This window comes from Poecilia formosa, unplaced genomic scaffold (assembly GCF_000485575.1).
Source record: "Poecilia formosa unplaced genomic scaffold, Poecilia_formosa-5.1.2 Scaffold46, whole genome shotgun sequence".
Lineage (NCBI taxonomy): Eukaryota > Metazoa > Chordata > Actinopteri > Cyprinodontiformes > Poeciliidae > Poecilia > Poecilia formosa.
In genome coordinates, this window is record NW_006799985.1 from 1,572,462 (window position 1) to 1,599,506 (window position 27,045).

The 27,045-nt window shown below is 36.6% G+C and overlaps 1 long non-coding RNA gene across 1 annotated transcript; it reads right to left on the reverse strand.

The window, feature by feature from the left end:
- Nucleotides 1–3,263: 3,263 nt before the first annotated feature.
- Nucleotides 3,264–6,265, reverse strand: LOC103138082 (uncharacterized). Its single transcript, XR_476210.2, has 4 exons — nucleotides 6,099–6,265; nucleotides 4,367–4,438; nucleotides 4,213–4,271; nucleotides 3,264–3,796 (listed from the first exon to the last, which is right to left on the reverse strand). It is a non-coding gene; the product is annotated as an uncharacterized LOC103138082 (long non-coding RNA).
- Nucleotides 6,266–27,045: the final 20,780 nt, after the last annotated feature.

Sequence of the window (27,045 nt, forward strand, 5' to 3'; positions counted from 1 at the left end):
GTAATTTTATTCATATAGCACATTTTCAGCAACAAGGCAATTCAAAGAGCTTTTAGGACTTGATTCATATATTGCAAATGAAATACTTTATGAATTAAATGGTGTTTGTAACTGCTGTCTTGAAGCCCGTCACTCTTTATGGCTCCACGCCGAAATCAGATAATTTTCTTTGCTAAAATCGATCTTTGTAATGAGAATATGTCAAACAGATGTGTGCCCTCCTATTAATGACACAGCAAAAGGGTATAATAAGCACTTTTGCGACAAAAATCATCCATGCATCTGGTAGAAAGGGCAACTTTCCCCTCTTTCACTAAAAACAGTCTCTCCACTGAAGAAGCTTTTTCCCAAAGGATAATGAAAATATCAAAAGCTTAGAAAAAAACAAAACAAAAGGTATGAAAAGGCAATCTTTTACAGGAACCTTTCCTTTTTATGTTTATAATGACGGTGGTCAGAACCAGAGAAGTAATATCTGAATCCAGCCTGAATTTTAGTGTTTAACAGTTTTAATCACAGACTCTTGTTTGATACTGTGGTAAATCGCATACACAGAGTGCTTTTAAAACCCTTGGCCATTCTGTCCATCACCACTGTAACAGTGGTGAACTATGAAGACTAAAAGAAAAAAATATATTGAAAAAAAATCATACACATGCCTTAAAATACCATCATGTAATGGACAATCAAAAAATTTAAATCAAGTATTGAAATTTCTCATTTATTGTCCTGTATCTGTACTGTTAACCCAAAATTTATACCAATCTCCCAATATTGTACCCATGTTTGACCATGTATCATGTGAAACAACTTTAATTTAGAACAGAGATGTCCAAGTCTAGTCCTCGAAAGCTACCAACCTGCATCTTCAGGTGTATCTTTGCTCCTACACCCTTGAATCAGACAGCTCAATTTCCTCATCAGCATTTCTTCAGCTCTGCAGAGCCCTGGTAAGAAGCAATTCCTTTGGTCCAGGTCTGTTGGAGAAGGGATGCATCTAAAAGCTGCAGGTTGGTAGCTCTCAATGTCAGGACTGCAACAGAGCTAAGTCTTCAGCCACTGGGCCAACAGTTCTTTTGCTTTTAGGGTTTTGTTTTTATAGTCAAAGATAAAGTACTGGAATAATTCAGCAGAAAAGAGTGTTTTTGACATCTTTAAGCCAAGTCATTGCAGTAGCCAAATCAAGTTTTTCTCTTTTTAGCATGTCCGTTCTATTTAACTTCTCTACTATTGGCACCGCATGCTCCATATTATCAGGTTGTCATATATGTGCTTCTAAAAATAAAGATATGACAGATGTTTAAGGATGACCAACAAGATAATGATCTGATAAAACAAGCTAGAATCACCCCAACCTGAAACGATAGTTCAGCCCCAAAGAAGCTACAGTAGCGCATGCTGTCCAGTCTTTAACAGAGTATCCTGATGTTATCTGATCAGAAGGGATCCCAGTGCCTCCCTATCTCTAAATACTGAAATGTTAGAGGCCTGTACTGCATATGAGGAGATATGGGAAAAGAGCAATAAGAGAGAATAATGGGCCAAGCTCCAAAGATGGAGGTTTGTACATGTAATGATTCTTGCAACAGTTCAATGAAGAAATTGCTGCTTGAAGGTAATTTTCATTCCGCACTATATAATAGTGAGAATCTGAACTTGTAAAAAGAAATACATGTAACACACTCTCCCTCGCACACCTTTCTTGTCAATCAAATACTGCCAGAAAAACCACATTACATCCAATATGTAATATAATGTATTTTTGCAGGTTCAGAGTTGTAGATTAAATGGGGAAAAAAAACTGCTAATAACCAATATTGCAGGTAGAATCCAAGTTTTAGCATTTTATATGTATGCTTGAATATCAAAATTTCCATTCCCCCCCCACACTTTTCACATTCGACTGTCCAAAGCTTCAGATTGATTCTGCACAGATTCATATATCAGCTCCTGTCATACAGAGCCGTGAAAATCATATAGTTCTTGAATTCATATTTAAAGTTTGTACATCTTTGTACTCAGTAGCTGCCTCGCTTATGTAACTGTTCTGCTGGGAACGGCTTTGCCACAATGCACTCATTTTGGGAATGCTGCAACACATTTGACATGGAGGAGTGTTTCTAAATGTTCTCAGGCAGCGGAGCAAAAATGCTGTTTTCTTTCCTTTGATGCCCTTTTGTCATTGTTGATCTTGGATCTTGCTGAAGAAAAGCCAAAGTATAATATTCAGTTCACTTAATTGTACCTGTATGTTTTGAGCATTTTCTTTTGTGTCTCCAAATCGAGAAAAGAAACAGCCATTGAAGGTTTTCTATGGCACAATGCCTAGAACATGAATGATGCAAAGGGATGTTTCTTCAGCAAAGTAATTGTCATTTCATATTTACTCTGCACCATTCTGACAAAATATGTATCTCTTCAATGCACAGGCAGGATAGTAGGTTGGTGTGTAGGCATTGAATTACATTTTATGTTCTATTGAAAGTGGTGCACAGGGACTTAAATACTATTTCAGAAAATCTTACTCTGCTACATTTACTGCTTACTTGGGATTTCTCTGCAGAATATGAATATTGCTCCCACATGCCAACCCCCTACGCAACATTCTTTTGCACGTTCATTATCGTCAATAAGTCAAGTATATTCCATCTTTCATCATCATGCGATGCTTTCCGACCACAGCACCTTTTTTTTGCAATGTAAACCAATTTATTTCTCCCCTCTTTGCAGATAATATTAAACAATGCCTTAAGAGTGGAGGCCATCTGAATGGGAATGATTTATTACAAATAGAGAAGTCTGTTTGTTGGTTTGCAGAGCTCTGCAGTGTAAAATAAGCTCATTTATATTCTATATTGCTCAGGCTGCCTCGTTTAATATTCCTGTCAGCATTCTTATGCCATGCCTTCTGTTGGCTTTGCCTGTAATAAAGCCGCTGCCTCTGAAGAAGTGTACAAACAATGTTAAACACATTTCATCAGATTAGCGCAAAGCACTTTGAATACCTTTTATAAAAAATAGCAGGGTCAAATGAGGGCACAGGGCTCACTTTGTGATGACTGATTTGATGAACAAAGAATTTGCTGAACTGAAAAAGATAAGCAGCATAAAAAGGTCTTACATCATATGAAAAGCAACCAGAATCAAAACATCTTAACACAAATATAAAAAAAAAATCAAAGCATTGAGGATCAATTTTGTTGCTTTTTTTATTTTATTGGGATTTTATATGATATGACAACACAAAGCAGGGCATAATTGAGAAATGGAGGGGAGATTGTACAAGGCTTTCCTAAAATTAAACAAGACATGCATATTTGTTAAGCCAGTTACTCTGATACCTCTCAATAAAAGTGTTTAACCAAATGCTTTCAGAAGTCACCTAACTGGAAAACAAAAAGCATCTGTGTGTAATTTAATATGTAAATACAGCTGTTCTGTGAAGACCTCTCAGATGTGTTAGAGAACAAATGACATCATGAAGACCAAGCGGGGAAAAGCTCATATTGGCAGGGTTAGGTTTTAAAACATTATGCCAAACTTAGAAAAAAGTAATGGAGGTAGGAGAATCTGTCAACAAAGCAACTAGTAGTTTCAATAATTCCCCAAACTATAGCCTTTATGCAAGAAAGCCAAGGAGAAAGTCATTGTTGGAAAAATAGAAACATGGAGTCACTTAGTTCAAATGTGGCAAAAACGTCACTTTGAAACACGATGGTGGCAGTATTATTCTGTAGAGATGCTCTTTTTCCAAAAGATTTCTCCAAGAGTTTGCTGTTCATAGACACTCACTGAGCTGTTGTGTAATAAGAAATTAACATTCAGCCTCTTTGTGTATAATGGAGTCATATTTAAAACTCCAGCTCTAAAAAAGATGACAGCTTAAAAAGATACTGAAAAGAAACATTGGTATTGAAGAACGTATTGTCACTGAAAATATTATTTCTGAAATAAACATATAATAAATGTATCTGAAGTGAAACAAAAACTGATCTTGAAACAAGATTAATAACTGCAAATGTGAGAGAATGTGACTTAAAACATACTCTTATTAAAGACCAAATTTTTTTTTGAGGACTTGAGGGAAAGCTCATTGCGTCTATTGTTTCCTACATCAGGCAGAGACAATATAGCTAACAAAAAGAAGGAACTTGTTAGGAATCTGAAAGTAATGTAAAAAGAGTATAAATAATATTGTGTGGACCAGCTTACCAGGTGATGTTTCCTGAACTCTGAAAGGCAGCTGCGCCATCAGTAGCACAATGCCACACCTTTTGGGAGCACAAGAGACTTCTATTCATTTGCACACTTTGCAAATGCCAGCAAAAAAGTAGCCATTAAAAACAGGATGATTCTCAGTTCCTACCCTCTTCAGATAGTGTTCAAGGAGGCCAGACAGAGAGCATGATTTTTATTCAGGTCATCTGGTAGAGTCCCTCTGTGGATGGAAACAAAGATGCAATACAGTAACTAGTTTGCTTCCATTCTTCCCCACAACACTCTGCAAAGTGGTCTCACAGTTAGCATCATAATAAAGTCCCTTTTAATGGTGCAAATAAGGATATGAGAGGAAGTGAAGTGCCCAAGGGGACGGTTTTGTCTTCTGATGCGGTGAATGTTTTTTTTCTAATCAAATCTGAACACATGGCTGATGAGTAGGGGCCCTGTGCTAATTGGCACCGCTTGTCTGCTGGTGGTTGCGTGCCTTTAAGGACCCAGCAGCATCCTGTTGGTATTCAGGGGACTGCTTTGTGCTCCTGGAAGTGATGCCACATTATTAGTTGGAGGTACCCAGGATCCATCCACTTACTTAACAACGGGGTCTTTCCCTCAGCAGTAAGAGGGATCCAACCCCTCAGCTATGTGATAAACATCCCTTGAGATGATAGCTCTGGAAGGGTTTCAAGCTGAGAGCAACACTTAGGAACAAGCCAATCTTTGTGCTCAAAGCTAAATTGACAAAGGGTTTTTTAGAAGAAAAAAAACTAATTATAGTTATAATTAACATTCTATCTAAAAGTATAACAGTATTTATTTTAGGAAAGTCCTACATTTGGATTTCGATGTGTTGTCCTTCTGATGAACTCAAAATTGCTCCAGTTTTGGTGTGTTGCAGTATCTCAATAACATGAACCACCAAAGCTGTACAGAAATCATTTTTTAAAAAAAATCATTTGTACATGGTCACAAATGGAAGAGCTAGTTGTTTTCAGGTAAAGATTGTAGTCTGCCTGTAGTTTTAGCAATAACAGCAAAGGAGGTGAACAAAGACGTTCACTCCCTTCCAAATATTAAATTAACATTCGCCTGGTTCAACTCGACACTTCTCTCTTTTCAGTGGAGTATGGTACAATGCAGGCCATTTCCGGTATGTTTCATAGCATTGAAATATCATGAATTATTCCACAATGCTTAGCTTTTTAACATGAAAGTAGAGACAACCTCTCCATGTATGTTTTAGACAGTTATATCAAATTTCACCTATCATGAAATTACAACATGCTTTAGATTAAACAGTTAAATCTCTATCAAATATTAACTTTTAACAATTTTAATATTAACCAATAAACATATTGTAACGATTCTGTGCTTTAGTTCTGCTGGTGTCCATATGGTTATGTGTATTTGTTGCATGTTACATTGTGATCTTTATTGTTGTGTGTATAAAGTTATAGGCTTCCCCTGTCTGACTCTGCTGACTCCCACTCACATGTGACAGACATGTCATGTGGGCGGGGGATCAGGGGAGGACAGGGCCGGAAGAGGAGGGAGTTCGGGGGTGTTAGCAGGAAGCTCGTTCGGGGAAAGCAACGGTTTGTTGGAGGTGTCAGCTGCGGCCTCAGAAATAGCGACTCGTTTCTAATTACTAATAAACCCATTTGGCGGGACTACATGTGTGGTGTGCTGGCGTCATTACAATATTTTACTGGATAACATACTTAAACTCTAAAAGTCTCCAAAAATACTGCGACTGGTTTACTGGCATTAACTAACTTTTTACTATGCTAGATGAAGCCAATTATTAGTCAATTCGCTAACCAACTGTCCTACACCGATAGCTTTGCTAGCTGTTAGCTTCTTTTACCGATATTACTCACCAGAGTAAACATTTATCCAGCTCCGTCAATGTCCGCGGTTCACTCAGCGATATCCCAACATACGGCACTCACTTCCCACACTTTATCCTCACTTCTCTCCTTTTTTATCAATAATTTTGTACGTGCGTTTCTTTCTCTCTACTTCACGCGCTTCTCCAACATACACACACACAAGCTGAAGATAAAGACTGCCCCCTACTGGTGCTGCCGAGAATAAAACACACCGCCTCTTGTAGCGTTAATCTCTTAGTAATCACGCACTCTTGGTGTATGGGTTACAATAGCATGCTATACAGTATTATAACATGAACACTGTGCAGTTATCAGAAATAGAGTACTCTGATCCAAGAGATGTGCAACTGAGTGGTATGATTTATTTGAAGACAACAGACTATTTACAATTTATGAAAAATTAAAATGGTGCAGAAAAACAAATGTGCAATGTTATTTTAAAATAATTTAAACTCTGCAAATACCAGTAGGGATGTAAACACTTAATGAGTTTGTTGGGAGCACTGATGGTTATGGAGTCCAATAGCTGCTCAAGGACCCAGCAGGATTGTATAAAATTCTTTAACAACATGACAGATCATGTTGTTAAAGAAAATATCACCTGGAAAGTAAAGAGAAGATTTGTGATACCTAGCTATGATTATTGAGTGGTTCTCTATAAGAGCACTGTTTTATTATACCAGTACAGCTTATAATAATGTAGGCCAAAGAACAGTGAATTATTCATCACTTTATATACTGACAAAGTCTCTACAATATGTTATCAAATCTTGAATTTTAGAGCTTGTGTGGCACCGCCACCACTTGATCAGCCCTTTTGTGTGTTTCTTCCTTTTTTCAACATTTAGAAAGAAATAATTCTCTATTGACTGACATACCATCTAAGGCTCTTGGGAGCAGCACTCTCACGTAAAAATTATCACATACTCTGCTAACAAAAACCACAAAAGTTCAACCCCACCCAGTTAAATATTCAACATTTACATTCAGGAAAGGACAACATCCTCTAACCTTTGACTTCTATTAGCTAAAATATATTCAGATATCACAAATGCCCCTCAATACTTTTCTTTTAACTTCACTGCAAGTTCTCTGCTCTGGCCTCATCGTTTTTGACCTTAAGAATACTATTAATATGTATATGTCGAAAATCAAGTTTAGTTTGAAACATGTTTCTATAAAGGTCAAGTTTTTATAGAAATGATGAGAGTTAAAGGTTGGTGATGAAAGGATAGAAAACATGCTCCCCTTTTGATTAAAAGAAGGGGATAAATGCTACTACTTTTTGTAAGTTTATTCTTGTTAAAGAGTGTGGTAACATCAATTTTGAATTATAAGAATTATTCATAAAGCCTCCACAAACAATAGTTATCTCATTAGAAATATGCATTCATTTCTTACCTCAGATTGATTATGGCTGCATTATTTATATGGACACCTCTGTTGGCTTTCTCATATGCTGGAAGCTGTTTGCAGATGGTTTCATTGGTATATTTGGTATACTTTCAAATACAAATAATAACTGGATTCCTACTAGCAGATCTAAATTTCTGTATGACACCTAAGCGGAGCAAACATAGTATAATTTGTTGTATGAACTGTCTAAAGATCATTATATAACTATTAGTGTATCAACATCAACTTATTACAGTTTTGCATTCATTTCTTATGTTCACTATACTTTTAATGCTGCCAAATGCCAAACAAAGCTTATTTTGTTGGCTTCTTTTTTTGTTCTCTTGTTAGAAGACAAACAAAATAAGACATTTTCACAGACATATAATGCAGTGAAATTCTGTTTTTAGCCGCTGCCACACTGACAGGTTTGCAACTTTGAAACCATAAACCACGTAGGAAACATGACAAATAAGTAGAAGCTACTGTTGTCAGAGAGGAAATAAACTTCTCTTAGTTGCATGCAAAATGCTATGTGTGGCACATGCAGTTGGACTGAACTCAACACATTTTGCTAAGAAGTATGGGCAGACTTTTAAATCTCTGGTTTTACAAAGTTGGCAGAGACAAATTCAGAATGACTTGCAGCTGCAATTGCAGCAAAAGGTTGTTGTGCAAAGTATTGACTCAGGGCGGAAGAATAAAAATGTATGCCAAACGTTTCAGAATTCCAATTCACATATAAGAGCTATGCACACAACTTTGTGTTGGCCAATAACATAAAATCACAATAAAATACTTTCATGTTTATGGCTGTAATTGGACAAAAAGCGAAAAAGGTCAAGGGATATGAATACATAGGAAGGTAGTGTAAAAGCATTAAATTTACAGAATGTAAATATCATTGAAATGAGTCTTTTTTTTTTAAATAGAACTAGTCTAGAGATTTTACAGTGACTGACAAGTAATCATTATGATCAGATGTCAGTAGAGGTGGGCAAATCTGTTTGGTTTCTCTCATGTTTCTCTAGCAGAATCAATGGATAAACCAGCATCTGCCTTTGTGACTTGATTGAGCAATTTGAAAGGAATGTGGGACTGACGTAATTAGTCCTGTGTCGTTTTGGTAAGTAATGTTTAATTTTAGTTTTCAAATGCCTTAATTAGGTGTGCACCAATCCTCAAAGGGCCAAAAAGCTGTTAACTATATAATTTTTAGTGCTAAAATCTGTCAGGCAGAGAAGGGAGAGGGGGGGCCATGAGAAAGCTGACAACAGCAGATGAGACAACGGTACCAAGCAATCTGACAGTCTGTTTTGAAGGAAAATGTGTAAGCAGTCATCTAATTTAAACCAAAACTAAGGGAAAAGGTCACAGGTTAGAGCACAAAGGCATTCCCTCGCTGAAGATGTGTATTATTTCTCTTTGCTTTGACCATTTAGCCATTCCTCTTGAAGACATAAGAGCATATACCATGCTGCAGTATGTGCCCATGTTTACACACGCCTACACTGAGATAAACAAAAAGATAGACTGAGTACTGTGCAGTTCCATGTATATATCTGACTTCAAATAAGAGGCTAAACCAAAGCAGACAAATATAATAGCAGGATGAGCTTTGTGGTTCCCCAGCCTTGTTGAAAGCCTTTTAATTATATTGTATAAATAGATCCTGTTTAGATGAGTTGTTGGCATGTCTTCAGCAAACACAGATGAATCGTTTTGATCAGAGTTTCAATGTGTGCTGCACACAGAAAGAAGCTGTATGAATAGTTTTTCAGTAATAATTTGGCAGATGTGACATGAATTCTGGAGAGTTCACATGCTCATTGCTGTGCAGCATCTGTTAATTTGTTGTTTTCCCCCCATAACAGTTCATGTCTGCAAAAAAACAAGACAAAAACATGATATCATATACTTAAAGTTTATTTTACATAATGCATCTGAACCTTTCATATATACAAAAGCCTCCGGTCCTGTGTAGCAATGTGTTTTCTATATAAAAATAGAAAACACATGTCCTGCCCTCCGACTTTGAACCTCCAGTGAGTGTCAGAATAAAAGCTGTGACATAAAACAGCATAAACAAGGCAAACAAAGAAAGCCAGCTTTATACCTCTGGAGCAGCAACATGCTTTTTTTGGTTTATGTTTTGCCTTTACCATTTCCTCTGTGGCTGAGTTCAGAGAAAACTGACTGTGAGTAGAGAGTCAAATAATAAGAGCACTCATTCATCCTGAGGGTGGATGTGGACTTAAGAAATGACACAAAAGAATAATCCACAGATGAAAATAAATTAACATCAACAGTCTTTTATATCGAATGAGAGAAAGTCTAAAAGAAAAGTACAGTACAGTCAGAAGGAGGATGCAGGGCGTTTAAAATGATTACCTCAATAAGTGAGCCCTGGATGTATGTTTTGCTCGTTCGTGTCAAAGTTTAGGAGGGGCACTGATTCCTTTTTAAATTAGGGAGATCAAAGTTTTAGGTTAATCTAATAATAAGAATTATTATTTAAATAATTCTTTTTAACGGAGCACTTGAAACACATGGTTACAAGCTGCAACAAAAACCATTTTAAACTCTAGTTTAATGTATTCCAGTGTGCTATATGTGGAATTAAATCTTTGCAGAGTACCACTTCAGAGCAAAAAGGGGCAGCCACAGACTATCAGATGGCAACGATAATGTTATGTTGGTGTGTATGGGTGCATTGAAAACGCTTAGTACATACATGGAATGTTTCACACCAGATGCTGCATGAGGGATTCTGCTTATTTTCTTAGAATAAAGATGCAACACAACTGTTTCCCCCTTCTGTATTCGCATCACAGAACCAAATGAGCAGCAAGCAAGAAATAAGGAAACAATTAAACACCATAACAAAAAGATTTTAATGTGACAAACAGCTTCATGTGTGCAATGTGGGCTTGATGCACTGCTGACCAAATGTAGTTCAAAGTTATTTCTCTTGCAATACTTTTTGAAAGTTATTCTTTAATTAGTTGGGTCCTCATCTGACCACATTTAAACTATTTTACTGGTATGTTTGTTATTTTAAGAGTGAAACATGTTTTTCCAGTGAAGATCAAAAAGTTCATATAAGGGCTTGTGTTATGTATTTTTCGAGCACATGTAATGCCATTTTACCTTCAGTTGTTGTTCAGTTGTATTGGATCTGTGTTTATTTTGAATGCATCGGATCATGATGATGTATCTGTTCATTGTATCTGCAACACAGCAGAACTCCACCTAATCCAGTATTAATTATCTCCAAATTTCACTTTTTACGCTTGTTCAAAACCTGCACATAATGATGGGACCTCAGAGTTCAGACATCATAAAGACAAATTAACTGCAGATTTCCAATAACATTTGAAGATAATTTTTACTTTTACAATAAGTAATGAAGATAAAAGCTAAATGAAATGTATCTTAAATATCTTGATGCCCTTCTGCATGGCTGCACATCCCCAAATGGACATTAATCTTGGTGTGAACAAAAGTAATTTGCAGTGGTTAGTAAAACCATTTCTGCTAGTATCTATGTAATCTATCACAAGGACTTAAAGAGGAGGAGTTCAACACAAACAAAATATTAACAAATAAATATGTGATGCTCTGCAATAAAGTGTACAGAAACTTCCTTGGTGTTTGTGATTGGATAACATGCTTCCTTTGAATTACCTGCTCTGGTGCTTTCCAGCAGGGTGGATATATATTTCTCAGCAGCAACATCTGTTGTTTTGAAGAAGGACACACCAAGTCAAGCGTGCCTCAAGAGAGATTGTAAAAGGTTAACACAGCAATAGCTACACAGTTTGTCTCCAACACAAACTTTCTTTGTAATACCACAGTTTTCAAATGTTGGGTTAATTGTTTGATATCAGAAAAGCTGCCTTGTGTTTCCCCTCTTAAAAGGCAAATAATCAATAGAAAACCTTATAGAATTTGGGAAAATGCATTAAAGTAAAGATTGGACGTGTCATGTTATATGTAATGTGTCAGAAATTAACCAATGGTCAGCTTGGTTTGTTTTATTACAATCTTTAATCTGTACTACAGAAAGCAAATTAAATTTAGAAAAATATGTTTCTCCTAAGTTGACTTAAATATAATCACTTTTCCACATCAGATAGTTTAATTCGTATGCATTTTGAAGATATTGAAGTGATTTTGAAGATATGAAGTGCACTGCAAATGAGTATTTGTGATCTGTGCAATAGCTGGGCTCCATTTATTTTTAAGGTGACTTTGAAGGTTGCAGAGGATTTTATTTAGGGGCATCAGAGCAAACAGGGCTGGATACAAATACACATTATATGGTGTTTATTTGTTAAAAAAAATCTTTTAAAAGCATTAAATACTGCTGTGTGTTGGTCTGTGTATTGTTTCCCTTAAAATACATTGTACATTATGGTTGTAATGTATAATAATACAAAATAAATAAATAAAAAAATATCAAGTACATTTGGAAGTTAATGGAAAAGCTAAAAAATCCATTAGGTTGCAGAAACACTGCATTTTTCATTAACTGCCACTGTCAAACAGAGCAGAATGAGCTTACAAAACACTTTATGACTAGAACACTAGACTTTTCACATTTCTGCAACAATATGGGTATCACCAGTAATTAAGTCAGCCTAACAAAAGCACTGATGATACAGTAATGAAATAATCCATGTCACAATTTCTTCCTCGGAGTCATTCAGAAAACTACAGTAATTGAGGAGCAGTTGTGTTATTCCCAGTTCCATTAAAATTTCATCACTCTCGCACATTTTCATGAATGCCATTATTCAAATTATGCTAAATCACATCAGCTTCTCTGCTTGGCAGTGCAATGTCAACCATTCCAATGACCAAGGCAGCAATCTTTAAGGCTAGAGAAGCTCTGCATGTGATTTGACTGCATGCGTTGACAAATTACAGAGTAACGACCATTGACTTGAGATATTTGCCAACCAATGGAGAAATAACACTGAAACCTGTATTTTTGTAACAGGCGTGTGCTTTATTCCTGTGACTGATTTATTCGGCACGAACATAAATAATAAATATGTTTTCTCATAACTGAAAATCCTCCTACTCAGCTTTAAGAGATATGTTTTTCAGTTCAAGGGAGCTCGTAGTCTGCTGCCCCTTTAAGCCACCTGCCAACATCCTAAGAGCTGCCTGTCTTAACCTAAGCCACAGGAACATTATTATGACTATTGCAGAGATTTTGTGATCTGGCTGTTAATATTACATGATAAATAGCTTGATGAATCGAACAAAGCGATGTGTAATATTAGCTGACCCCATGTTATTAGCTCTGAGAGGAGCCATTAGTGGGTTGACTTAACCTGCCTTAATGAGGTCTCCCTGTTCTGGGAGTGGAGGGGACGATTGGTGCATGCGATATAGAGGGCTGAAGTCATGGAACACACACAGCGCCATTCACAGTTCCTGTGTGTTAGCTTTTTTCCCCGATAACACCAGGAATGAGTGAGGGAGGAAAGGGAGCTGGTACATTTTACTTTAATGATAGTAATCTTTCGGTTTGAAGCATCTTGTTCCTGTCCTTAATGCAGGACAAACAACATCATGTAACCTGGAAATGTACGTTTGTTAAATTATTCAATCCGGAATAGAGGTAATGTAGGTGCAGCTCAATAAATTCAAGTATTGAAACTTTAAGTTATTAATTAAAGAAGAGAAGCGCATATAGATATTCAACAGAACTCGTGTTTTTGTTAATTTTGGAGATTATGTTTTACAGCTCAAAAAAATGAGAATAGACCGTGTGACGTTTTACAAAATATTTATATGTTTTTATACTAAGCAGTATAAAAACCCTGCTACAGGAGCGATGAAATATCAGCCACATAATTCATAGCTCCTGTATCACCACAATATTACATCTTTGAAAGTTGCACTTTTATCATTTTTTTTCACAAGAGTAATTCAAAGAATTGTAACAGAATTACATTATATTATAGCTAAAAAAATATTTTTAGAACAATTTGGGTTCGATTCAATGTGACATAATAAATTTGAATGAAGAAAGTGTGTGAATTATTGTTAAACAATTAGATAGGTCTTTTTAGAAGAGAGTCTTTTATCAATATGAAAGAGTGAAACTTAGTGCAACGTGTTACTTTTACCATTTCCACAGCCAGTGATGAATTGGTCTGTTGATGTTTCAAGTCAATAATCTGCCATCAACCAGGAAAGTTTAGAGCACTTCATATTAACATTTACTGACAGCTTTTTGGAGATGCCTGTTTCATTTTCCAGCAGGAATTGTAACCTACCTGCACTGCGAAAAATGCCAACACCTGCTTTAATAACCGTGGTATCGCCTTGCTTTACTGAACAGCAAATGTACTTGACCCAAACCCACAGAATATCTCTAAAGTATTCTCAAGCAGATGAGAGGAGAGACACCAAACCCAACAATGCAGATGAGCTGAATTAAAGATGTCAGGACTTCCTCAGTGTCTCATGGCATCCACAGGCTAATCGCTTCCATGCCATGCTGCACCGATGCAGTAATTCATGCAGAATGAGCCCTGGCCAAATTTTGAGTTCATATACCATAGAGTTTGTGTTTCTATAAAAAAAAAAGTAAATTATTAAAAATAAAAATAAAAACATAGTTCAAAAAGCCTTGTAATAAGTGGGTAAATCCATGTTGTGAAATTACCCATTTACTCCAGGGATTTTTTTAATTATTATTATTTTATTTTACAATTTTTTGCTTTTTATACAAAAAATTTTTGCTGATTTTGTAATAGGCTCGCACAGGGACCAGAGTAACTATTTACTTCACATCAGGCTTTTAGCATGAGTTAAAATGACAAATAAACTCCTTGAACCTTTTACCTATTAATCATGTGTAATAATACATTTTTATGAGAATTTCTGGGCTTTGCAATTCATCATAACTAAAACTATTTTACTTATTTTACTACTAAATTAATTATATCACTGCGTGTCTAATGAGCTGCACCTTTTAAACTGACTTAATGTTTTCCCTCCTGCATGGTGATCAGGCTGACTGTGAATCAACCACATTGTAAGCAGCTTTATTTTCACATGGATGTTTTGTCCTTCAAGCAGCCAGCGTTCCTTTTCCACTTTCCGTGCAACCCTGGCAGCTACTGCTGTTTTTGCATGACAAGCAATAGCTCCATTCTTATCAGGCTCTGTGGAACAAAATATTCATTTTACTGCACTACTCAGCAAAGCCGTTTTGTCAGCACTTTGTCACTCTCTCAACTCCAGCAAAATAATTAATGTCCTTGTCAATCACACATTAGCGTTATATTTGGAGATCTTTTCACATGTGAAAGGGGAATCGCAAGCAGTCGCACAGAGCAAACAAGAACAGATAAGGAGTGTTAAACTATGGTATTTTTTAAGCTAATATTGTGATGGAAGTGTGCATAGAAGTCTAGCAATTATGTTTAATTACGTAATATACTAATTTAAAGTTGTTTTCTTTAGGTATTATTACTTCTATGTAACTTGTTATTTGTTACAGAAAACAAATAGACAAAGTAAATCAGAGATATTAAATTTCTGTCTTTAACTAATTTTGGAGATTATAAACAGGAGCATTTTAAATACAATGTTTTAAATGCATAGTCACTTTTAAGTTCACAGAAAGGTTCATTAAAATTGGCTTTATTATGAAATCTGATGGGAGCTTTTTCCTTCATTAATCGTGTTTGTGAAATGTTCTCAAGATAAAGAGTGAAATGTGCAACTGTGATGAAAAAAACAATTGATGAGTTGCTATTGTAAACCTTTTTTCAGATAACAATAAGAGACTGATGTTTTGCTAATTTACAACTCACACTGCTATTTATGAACTCTCTATCTGTGCTGGTTTAGAAAAGTAGAAGCATAAATAACGATTTACTGGTCTAAATAACAAAAATAAATATATAAATATATACTTTTTTTTTATTTCAGCCATGTCGGATACAGTTTTATTATAATCCAGTGTTTCCATTCCAGCTGTCATTTTTCATGCCAATCACACTGGTTGAATGCCTAAATTACTAAAATGACACAACTTTCAGCAGTTAAACTTTAACTGTGGGATAATTTTATGGGATCTCATTTGTCAGTCATCAGCTGCATGTGAAACTGGCTTGAATCTGCTCCTCGTGTGTCCTTGTGTGAATGACTAAAGAATGAAAAAAAACACATTTATGTATCAAGATATGAAATCTTCACTCACTGCCCGTTATCAGGGCTGTGCTTTATAAAGAGACACATCCAACCAAACCCTCCAACCAATGGATTTCTATTAACTCCCACTTTATGAACCTTTAAGGTCAGGCAGTCTTTTATTTAGTCCAAAAATACGTTAAAGTTTACCTTTCCAAACCTATTTTTGTCCTGTCTATACGTAACTGAAAAATTGACATTTAGAAAAAGCTTAACACATTCGTTTGCACGTTTAATCAACAACCTTTCACAGCTTCTCAACCACATTCAGACATCAGTGGACATCTCTAATTATCATTATTTTAGTGTCTTATAAGTAAGATGTGGTATGGATTTGCGTTTTTACATATGTCGACATTTAAATTTATTCCCATTTTTCTTCTTCACCATCTTGCGAACAGCAGTTTTCAAGTCTTGCCACTTATTCTTAATTATACCACATGTAAGTCTGGACTTTGACTGGACCATTCTTACAAATGAAAAGGCTTTGAGCTTAACCATTCCATTGTGACATGGTCTGTCTAACTAAAAGGAAAACCTCCATTCCAATCTGAATTTTTTGCAGTTTATTTTTTTAGCATGTTTTTTTTGAGAAACTACAAATAGTGGTCATATTGACAGATTCTCCTACATGACCTATGGAGGTCTGCAACTCCTCCTGAACTACCATATACCTTTTGACTGTCTCTTTGAGTAATATTTTCCTCGGTAGGCATGTAAGGTGGACTACCACGTCTTGGTAGGTTTTCAGGTGGAGCATCTTGTTTTAATTTTCAGATGATAGACTGAGCAATGCTTTGTGACAACCGAACCCGGCTTGAAACTGCTCCACACCTCTACCCCTGACCTGTCTGTTGTGCTGCTTGGTCTTCATCATACTGTGAGCTTGTTTGCTATTTGAACAAGTTCAAAGCAGTCTATGAGAAATTGTGTGATTATATACCACAATAAAACAGTATTTGCATTGTTTAATTCTACATATCCACAAAAAGGATTCCTGACTTGACATCTGAAGTCTTTTATGCCACTGTCTTCATGCAGGGTTCTATTTCACAAATGTTCTGCACTTGTACTTCTTGTGACATTTGTTGTTGTCAGAAGACAAACATTACTGTGTAAAACTGGAAATTAACCGCTGTCTCCTCTAACAAAAACAGTCGAAGGGAACAAGACGTCGACGTGACAAGTTTGCAAGGTGACATGTTGACATATTATTATTGTGGTTATTGTTTGAGGTATTATTTTGTGGCAGCGACTTGAATTTCTCCCCGTGGGTGTCAGGTGATTGACAGTCAGCACAGCATAAAAGAACATGCCGTCTAAGATGAAAACGCAAAAATCCAGCCACAAAAAAGAAACAACACAACAGATATGACCAAAAAAAAAAAAGCAGAGGCTTCACCCAGATGAGGTAATCTAATTTGTCATAATGAAATAATCTGTCTGGCGCACATTCTCTTGCTAAAAACTATATATACATATATATATTGGAACAAAATCTGCTTTGACATCTTTTGGAAGATAACAGAAGGAAGGTCAACATATATAACTGCCCCATGTGTTTACAAGGTGAAGACGAAGATATATTGAGGGTATCTGGGTAAGAAAGGAAGATGAGGCAGAAATATTATCTGTCAGTCATGTGATAGACCCTCATTACACTCAGACATCACCAAAGCAGAACCACTCTGCAAGTGTTTATTACACTGGGATTCAGGGAGAAATCGATCCAAAATGACAGCTGTTAGGTCTCGTCCTGCAGAGAATGAAGTTAACCTGCACAGACTGGATGCCTCAGTGACTGGTTTACCAGAAGTTACTGTGTTCGGCTGTCCAGGGGACAGATTCTATCTAAAGATGCTATCTGGTTTCATTACGGCTTCTGGCAGTTGCATGAAAAAAAGGGGGGCTGAGGAGAAAGAGAGGTTTAAAAATAAATATTGTATAGATTGTGTTGAGATGTGGATGTTCTTATCTGTGTGGAAAGTTGATGGGGAAAAAAAGAGACGTGTTTTACAGTACTGAAGTAGCATCGGATTGTAATGATAAAACATAGAGTTGATTTAAAAATTCAAATGTTCAAACGATGCCTTCTGATTTCAGTTGCTAGCAACAAAAACACACCTGTTTTAAACAGTCTGTGATCCTGTTCTTTAGGCAGAACGTTGTATTTTGGATGTATATTGTGGTTCCCAGAAGGATAAAGAAACAAACAACTGCAAAAAGGCAACACTTCCAGAATGCTGTACTGTTGTGGGTCTGTGGGGAGCCCAGAACATAGCACAGCTGTTAAGTACTTTTAGCAGCGCTATTGTTCAGTGAAACAAAACAGCCCATTCAGCTTGGCTGGTTTCCAGAGCGCTCCTATAGCAGCCAAATGTTTATCATTGTTTTGACACTGCATAGGACAGGACAGCATGGGGTATGCCTATAGATGGCAATGGAGGGATTATTTGCAAGTGGAGGGAAAGAGAGGTTAAGGCTACAGAGAGCATCAATGCCACGCGAGCAAATTAGAGTTGCATTGTTACACACTAGTGGCTGCGCTCTCTGACATGTTCCGGTAATATGCATCATTATTTTTTATTTTTTTTTTTCCTTTGAGGAAAACCCTGTTTAGATGAAGTAGGGCTGATAATGCAAACATCATGTTCATCTCTAACAACAACAAGACATGCCTGTAATAGATGCATCTCCTGCAGAATGATCATGGCTGTTTGCAAAGACCGCCGTTTCCTCTGACCTCAGATCCACCAGAAGTGGTCCAGTCTTGGGAGTAACAGCACAGGACTCATATGAAAGGTGCTACATTATCTGTTACAGCAGGCAGTCCGATAGCGGCTTAAACTGATTGTGCTTCCACTCTCTCCTCACTCGTTTAATGTCTTGGTGCATACAGCCAGGACAGTTCTGCTTTATTCTAATTGCATACTTTCGATTAAAAAAGCTTGTTTTCCTTGATTACTTTGATGTTGAAATGGGAGCAGGGGAGCAATTCACATTCATTCGACAGTATGCTCCCCCTCGTACCCCACCCTCCTCCTACCCCCACTCACTCTTTTGTGCTAACAGCAGTATTCCTATTTATATATTGGCAGTGGAACTAAATTACTGCAAACATCTCTGTGGGCCAGCCAGGCATAACAGATTGGCAGGGTCTTGCATTATGTCAGTGCCCCCTACTGGCTGCTTTTGGCTGCACACTATTGTTCATTTCAAGCACGTATGGCATTCAGAGTTGGTAGAAACACAGTGGAATGAGTTTTTTCGTCTTCTTCTTCTTCTTCTTCTTCTTCTTTTTTTTTTTTTACTGCCCTGCTGGAATATTTACTGAGAGAATCCTTCATGACTGCAGCTTCACTCTCCGTGTACCAGTTTGCACACACCAGAAATAAGCCTAACTTATATTTTAAGCATTTAAATAGATGTAATCATTGTGTGCAGAATTCTGTAAAGCATTCACTTCTCATTTATTTATATTAAAAAAGAAAGAATAGATTGTTAGAATCCATGCAGCCGTGTTTAGGTCAAAAGGAAGACCCAGTGATACATTAGAAACTGCAGTTAAAAAGCTTAATTATAGCTAAAATTAAATGAAATTAATAAAAAAAATAAAAAAAAAACTCAGTTTACTCAAAAGTGTTCATTCAGTTCTTGGTTGGGGTTTCCCTTTGCATGAATTACTGCAAGGTGGCATGAAGGTTATCATGGTGAGGTTGAGGGTTGCTTTAATAGCTGGCTTTAGGTTGTCTGCAATGTTAGGCTGAAGTCTTTTATTTCCCACTTGACACTGCCCCACAGTTTATGAGGTTTGGGTCAGATGAATTAGCCAATTCAGCAATGTGAAGCAGTCATGCCTCTTTAAACCAGGAATTGGTACATTTGGCATTGTTGGCAGGTTTCATGTCATGCTGGAACGTGAAATCAGTATTCCCATAAAGCTTGTCAACAGAAGGGGGCATAAAGCGCTCTAAATTTCATTATTGTGCATACTTTTTAGTTGGTTTGAAATGTAGCAGTCTGTGCGCAATAAATATAAGTTTTACTTTCTGAATAGAAGTACGGTTATAAATCAGCTACTATTGTAGTTTATGTATGTGCACTAAAATCCTTTTAATCTCATATTTGAAGCAGTATCTCATCTCTTGAGATATGAATCCTAGAGAAGGGGCTGACAGGGCGATTTGTTGTATAAGGAAACCCTGAAATAGGATGACATTGGGGGTTTGAGGAATTCTTAAACTATACAGCTTCAAAATGTTACATTCTGAACCTATAACAGCCATACATGGAGCAAAGACATGATCATCTGTGTATCATCCATGGTATTCATTGATGCTAACCCACCAGAGTACAGAGGCAGGACTGTGGGTTGACTTTCCTGCTGAGATGTGAGCATCTCTCCCCAGAGTCCCATCACACAGCGCTACAACACAAGCAAACATCAAGAGACTTTTGCTCTTTTATATTTCAATTCCCTCCCCATTTCTTCTCGCCTAACAGTGGAAAGAAAAAGCAAGTTGCACCAAATGTAACAAACAACAAATAAAACTGGTCTATTAGTACTCACATACAAGTTCAATTAGGAGTGTGAACCGCAGAGTGCTCAGCTGGAGCAAAAGCCTGGAGATTAAAGCAAACAGATAAAAAAAATAAATAAAAAGAGCTGTTTTTGTTGTATCTCTCTAAAGAGAAACAGAAACAGAAGTCATGCAACAGAAAGCTCTGCTCAAGCTGAACTGCACCGTAATTAATGGCAGACATAAACAGGGTCAAATGCAGCCAGCCTAACCGTGTTATCTGTGCGATATTTGGATGGGGATGGAGAAATATGGATTGACTATGAATTAAATTTACGTACCATTTCAGGCTTTGACACTTGTTACTACATAGACACTTTTGGAGCAACTCTGACATGACTTAATGAGTTTTGCCTGAATGTCTTAGCTTATAATACAGAAAAAAAATTTATTTTATTTTTTTTTTGGCAAGTGACTTCTCGTAGTTTAATGGACTGGGTCGACTGACGAGCTCCTCCCTTGTCCCGTGTCAAAGCCTGCGCCAGCTGCATCTCAGGATGAGGCTGTTTGTCTTCATTAACATCTTGTGTTTCTTCTGTGTTTTCATTATCATGGTCCTCACATGTATTTGTCAACTTCAGTGAAAGGCTTTCAACACAACAGAAACTGGGTCACGCCTTAATCATTTTCATGCTATCTCCACCGCTCTCTGAGGTGTTTGTCTTCCATTAGGCGAGGAGAGACTTTCCCACACTGAAGAGGACGGGGGAGGGAGGGTTTCTTTTTTTTTCTTCTTTTTTTTTGAGCAGCTGCTGCAACACGAACCTGACGGTCTTAAGAGCAGACTGGAATGAAGCTTTGGGTTTTGTTTCCAAACGTACCTCATCTCTCACCTGCAGGGTAGCAGCAACGAGACCCGGACGAGGTGAAGGTTAATTTGTTCATCTTGGTGAAAATCAGCTGCATAAACCCACTTAGCTGAACTGAGATGTTTACTGAGGGAAACCTTTTGGTGTCCATTGCACTAGTTAGTGAGAATGGAATTGCAGTGATGTCTAATGTAAACTTTGAAACAAAATATAAACTCTTGGAGTAATATACCAGAAATATAGACTTTAATATTTTTACCAAAATTATTTACATCTCTCTCAATAAAGGCTTAAATTGATCTCCATATTTTACCAATATGTTTTGCTTTGGAGCTACTGGGTCAGAATCTAATAGAGAATTTATGGAGGCAGCCGCTGATTAAGGTGATGACAGAGAGGCCTTTCAGAGCTACATTGTCAAAGTACCAGTGGAAGCAAACAAAATCCTGGTTAACTTATAAGTGTATTGATGGCTGTGAAGGGTGAAAAAAATGTCTTTTTCTTCAAAATCAATCAATTACTTTTACCTTTTTTTACTTTTAAGAGAAATATCTGTTTGACTTTAGAGAAAAACCTCATAATTAAATGTAAACAATTTTAAATCTAATTCTTCCGTGGACATAAAAAGATACATCGCTAGTTCTACTTTACAACTGCAGATAAAAGAGAGATTTTATGGACCAAATCACTGAGTGGTTACTTTGTTCCCTATTTTGGATTCAGAACTTGGTTGAATGCAGAGGACAATGTACTTCAAGAAAGGCCATTTATTTATTCTTTTATTTCTTATGAAATGCAATCCCCAGACTTGTCTGCGCTCCAAAAATGTCAGCAGTTCATAAAAGTAGGGTTGAATAGAAGAATTGTGGATTATTTTAAAGCTTTCTGGATTTCTAAAATGGAAAATCAATTTTATTAATGTAAACCATGGGTTGATGTCATCCTCGTATTTTGAGAGACCACTTGTGTGAAAGAAGCTATTTAGATAGACTTATGGCTCCACAGGAACATTTTGAATGAACTAATCTTTTAGATTAAAGCTCAAATTCAAGGATGTCAGACTTAACAACATTTAGGTTTATGTATTGTTTTGGGTATAGACAAAGCCGGTTTTGTTTCGGTGTTTATTTGTCATAATTTTCTGATTATTTTTGACCTCTTTAAAAGTCAGACACTACATGAAAATAGCCATAAGTGTTCCTGAACAGCACTGAGTTCATTACCTGTGCATGAACTCCCACAATGACAAAACCCATTTCATGCACTCGTATGAATCTGCCTAATTGTGTTCACGTAATGATGTCAACCTCAAACATGCTCACCCACCTCCAAACAACAGCACTAATGCATAATGATTATCTTGACCTCTAATTACGCTGCTTGAGGAGCAACAGTTATTATATTTCCATGTTTTGAGACTGTGCTGTGGAGAACAAATTAAGGCACCGTCAGCAGTTTAATGAGCCTTTCAACTATTGTTTTAATCTTTTCTGCGGAAGCACGTCTTCATTCCTTGCTCTCAACAAAAATGAATGTACATACTCCTCTTGGTGGGTACGTTTCTGTGATTAGCAGCTGTGACTTAATCTCTTTGTTAATTAACCTTGTTCTTTACTTCCATCCTTCACTAATTTCTATGAGAGACAATGAAGACGCTTCACCAACTGTGAGCAAGAATATGCTGGAGACATGTTAACAGAGATATGCCATATCTCGCTGAGGGAACTTTAACAAGGGCGGCATAAAGTTGAGAGAAAGGACGATCTGAAATCATTAATTTTACTCTAAGTTCATCTTCTGGTCACACATATGTAGGTCCTGGCCTCACACACTCATTTGTTGTTATAATTGAAAATCAAAACTAAAGCATCGTGGATCCAAACTACCACAGTGATTGAATGAATGGATGGAGAGCTGAACAATATATTTCAATCATCACTGAAAAATCCATGCTGTGCAACTGAGCAACAGTCAACCAAAGTGTAAGAGAGGATACATTATTGATGCACTTAATTGTATTTTCCATGGAAATATTGATGAGGGCTTCAGGTCAGATGGGTCTATTTCTTTCAAGCTTTTGGATGTTTTACAAAATCAGCAAGAGCCACTAAGTGTAATCATAGAGCCCTCTTCCAGCAGTGTTTTGTTTTTGTATATGGTAGTTTCATATTTTTAAAATCTTATCTCCTTGTTGTAATCTATCTCTGAATAAAGTTAAAAAGAAAAGAAAACAGTTTGTGAGCAGTGAGCTTAATAACGAAATCAACTCTCATGAGGGGAGCTCTCTGTCCTCAAGCAGCCTGGGCTGAATAGCTGGAGGCAGAACATAAGAAACAGGTCAGTGTGTTTACTGATCAGGCCTGAGCTGCCACAGAGCGACTGGATAACAGAGCCGTGTAGTGCTCTGGTTTCCACTGTGTTCAGAGCCAGGGCTGGTACTACTGCCCTGGGCCAAACCCTGCAGGATTATTTATACATGTCATGAATATATCTTGGAATTATTTCTCTTCTTGGACAAAACTGTAAAGATTAAGTCCATTTCATGCCAAGTGCAGTGCTTTAACCCTCTACAGTTTTCTCTGTTAATGTGACGTGAAAACCAACAACTTAAATCATAAAAAGAGTCTAAGATAATGAAATAAAATCCTGGCTCTTGGCAAGCAACTGAATTTGTGTTGATTTTTTAAAACAAATGTCCAAAATAGCAGAGCTAAATTAAGCATATTTGATTGGGATATCTTTCCTGTAATGCTTCTGTTTGAGTGGAAAACTTAATTTTCTATGTTGTGAATTTGAGGTCATTGTTTCAGAACGTCTATCCCTCTGAGTACCAATATTACATGAACTACCGCCGCCTATTCGAACAACATATGCTGTGTTGTTTATGTTGATAATTTTGATTTTTAAATAAACTAAAAGGTAGGCCTGTGAGCTTTAGTGGCTACAAAGTGGCTACAAAACCTTTGCAGCCACTAAAGGGAGCTCAGTTCCTTATAAAATGTTCACAAATTAACTTTTGAACATTCAAATAAAGAATTCAATGTGATTCTCTTATCACTTTATCCATTATATTCCTTTAAGACATATTGGTTATTTAAACTTGCCGTGTTACTTTGATAAAGAAAGCAACGCCTACTATGCATGCTTTTTTCAAATGAATCGGCACATTCACTCCCTCATCTTTAATATCTGTTTCAATGCGTAGACTAGGTAATATGGTGTTAAAGTTTCAACGGTGTCTTATTATTTGAGCCATTGTGCACCTGGAGCAGACTGAGAGGATATATATTTTTCTTTTAGGCTGTAAAGTGAGAGCAAACTAATCAAACATGCTGCACTCAATGGGCATTTTAACAGCAGTGAATCATTAGTGCTATTTGCTTGCTAAATGAAATGTTCTGATAGTTAGGTTTAAACGAGTAACAAAATAGTGCAAGGTTTTACCCAGCACCCTAAGACAGTAAAAAATCAAAAGCATTGCTGCTGCAGCAAATGTGCAGAATTGAAATATCTAAGATATTGAAAAAAGAGAAGAAACTGACCCCGAGGTCAGTTTCCAAGCAATGGGAGATAATTTGACTCTAATTGTGATTTAAAGATACATTTTTTTCAGCTCCTGCTTAAAACGGCTTGTTGTTAAACAGTTTTAAAGGCGAGCTAACTCAGTACTCACATGCTTTACATGAGCTTTCCTGTTTACCACCATTGGTTGTATTCATATCTGCTGGAAGAGGATCCATCAAGGATAAAGACACTAAATAATTAATTTAATTGTAAAATGGAAAATTGTAACATTATAACCCTTCCTGGTAATCACTTTAAATTATAAGTGTGTGCATGTGTGTGTGTGTGTGTGTGTGTGTGTGTGTGTGTGTCTGCTGTGCAAGAAAGAAAGTGCTGATTATTCCTATTAGATTTGTATAGTGTTTCAGGCAGAGTAACAGCAGTGTCATCTGCCAGTGTTATTTCATGCTCGGTTGGGTGTGAATCAATTTCATTCCCGGGAACAATTACTGAAGATTGCAGTTTTTTTTCTTTTCCTTCCAATCATACCATTTGAATGAAATCATTGTGCTCTGCTCAACATAGTGCCACAATCAAAACACATTGGCTGCTCAATGCTGTGATCATACGATGTCTGCGACAGGTCATTTCTGAGGAAATATTTTTTTTCTTTTTTCTTTTGTTTTTTTTTTTTTTTTTGCTAACTGCAGTGTTTGCTTTGGTTTCCCTGGATTTAAAACCACAGCGTAATATACCTGTTTTTTTCCCTCCAGTTTTCTTTGGGTCAATAAATACCATTCCTGACCCGGTGACCTCTGGCTCAGAGAGTTTACATTGTTGGGGCAGGCCAGTCAAACAATAGCCGGAATGGGTAGGTGATTAAGCCCAACACACTCTCCCATTACACACATAAAGAATATGGACTTGGTGATGGACAGAGATCCTGGATTTCATCAGCCTAGTTGGGCCAACATTCCCAGTTCATCTGACTCAGATGGTGAATGAGGTGGAAAATGGGAGACGGGCAGAAATCACAAGAATCCTCACTTCAGCAATTTAAAAAGAAGCTAATCAGACTCAGCAGCTATCACTAACATAGCAACAGGCATTCAGACCCACTTAGAACTACCTGGAGGAAAGAGTCAATCCATTATCCAGGCACTATGTTAAAATTGTTCTTTTGTAAGATGTCAACCAGACCCCATCAATCAATCTGCTAGAATATTTCATTTCTAGGGCTGCATAACGTGCTTTACATAAGAAAAACAGGAAAACATAAAAAATATAAACTAAACAAGACAATAAACAAAATTAAAAGAAATGTGTCATTAACAAGGTTAATGTTGATTTGAAGACATCACAAATATCAAGTGTTACTTCAAAGTATTACTAAAATGAAATGTAAAAAAAACAAACAATGTGCAGTAAAAACCCAAGTAATTACTCATCTCTGTTTAAGAGCAGCGTTGGTTGTTGACTAAACAGCAAATGAATGATCAGACAAACAGTTAATTTTTGAGATTCATTAATTTAAAGCTGATGTTAATCAAATTATTTTCTCTCCTGATTTGAAGGAGACAGCAGCACCTTTTAGAGTTTGATGTAGATGTATGGACTCTAAAATCACAATAGGTGCTAAATGTAAGATTACCAATATGGACATTGATTCATGTCTGAATGAGGTGTACACAATGCTTTACATCAGTGCTTCACAATAACAGTATAGTAAATAGCTTACACTCCACTTGATGACTGTCTTGGAAAGAAGTCAAGCTGAGCATAAACATCACACTGGTACCACGGTAATTGGGCTAAAGTCCAAGTTGGTTCTCAACCAACTTATATAAGAAAACAAATAGAAGGTGCTTAAAAAAACTCATCATTTTACCATGTTCAAGCTTCTTAATGTTTTGTAATTATTTGTTAATTTGACAAAATGAAACCACATCTCCAATTAGTTCTATGCTCTCTATTTTATGAAATGCGACAAGATATTATCCGCAAAAATGTATAAAATCTATTCTGTTCAAAGTTGAATAAAATTAGATAATGTGTTTGTAGACATTATTTTCCCCTTAATTTATGTATCATATTTTTGTTTCTTTTAACAAATACTCAGTCAGGTGATGTCAAATTTTATTTTGAAAACAGGTAAAAGAGATGTGGTAAGATGTATTGTTAAATCCAGAAAAGATATAATTTCCTGACTCATAGTACGGAAGATGTTTTATTTTAACCTACTTTTTTTATCGCAGAGAAACTGTTGGGTTACGGTGTGCACACTGCATGCATGAATTACCCATCTTTTTCCTGTCCATATCACACAGATCACCAACTGCTTTCAACTCTCTAATCATCAAGACCTGATTTTTCACTCATGTTTCCACTATATCAAGTTGACAGGAATAGAAGCTATTTCTGACA